The sequence below is a fragment of the Chrysochloris asiatica genome, unplaced genomic scaffold (assembly GCF_000296735.1).
Source record: "Chrysochloris asiatica unplaced genomic scaffold, ChrAsi1.0 scaffold00019, whole genome shotgun sequence".
NCBI lineage: Eukaryota > Metazoa > Chordata > Mammalia > Afrosoricida > Chrysochloridae > Chrysochloris > Chrysochloris asiatica.
Window position 1 is genome coordinate 10,182,488 of NW_006408537.1, and position 1,116 is coordinate 10,183,603.

Genomic DNA, 1,116 nt, shown 5'->3' on the forward strand with positions numbered 1-1,116 from the left:
GGTGCCTTGTTCTTTGCCACTTCTTTCAATGCATTTTGGACTTCCTCTCTGAGTATCATTGGCTCTTGTTCATATGGTATCTCTTGAAATGGTTGAATGTTACCTTATCACTGACCAATTGTACTTCAGGATAGAACTTGAAATGCTCTTTTTGACAATGAATTAATCACTATTCCTCTTTAATTTATTATTTTTTTTCTCTCAGCATAGTAGACTATATGATTATCTTGGTCAAAATGGCCAATACCAGCCCATCTCTGTTCACTAATGGCTAAGATGTTGATCTTTTACATTTTCTAGATTCACATTTCATATATTTCATGTTTCAATTATGAATGAATGTTTGCAGTTGTGTCTTGTTGAGTCATGTAACATAAACAAATGAAGGTTCTGAAAGCTTTGCTTTATCCACATTGTTAAGGTTGAGTCTGTTTTAAACACCTTCAATATCGTTTTTGAGTGTCTCCCAACCTGAAGGATCCATCTATTGGTACTTGAATCAGACAGTGTTCCACTGTTATTTATAAAGTTTTCAGTGGCTACATTTTCAGAAGTGGACCATGCATTCCTTCTCCCTTGTTTGTCTTAGTTTGCAAGTTCAGCTGAAAACTGCCTATCATGGGTGACCCTGCTGATATTTGAAATGCCAGTGGCATAACTTTCAACATCACAACAACTTGCAATCTACCACAGTACAACAAACTGACAGAGCAGTGATGGAATACTCATTTACAGACCTCTGAAATGGAACATGTATTAACAACTTGCCCCTATTTACTTCATACCTTGCTCTCTTTTTGTCTCTCTCTCTTTCTTTCACTGTTTCCTTTGACATTTCCCTCACTCAAATGAAAGTATGCAAACACAGCTAAAACTGCAGCTATTCTATTTTGTTGTTTCCTTCCTTCTTAGAGATTGCCATACTTCTAAAAGTGGTGTATATCTTTTCCATATAAGTTTTCTACTGTATGCATATGAATGGATCCATGAATTAAATAGGTACTATTTGATATCTCAAGTGAGTAAAGTTTTGCTAAAGGTAATACAGAAACGGCTACAATCATACATTGACAGAGAACTTCCAGAGGTTCAAGCTGGATTCAGAAGAGGCCGTGG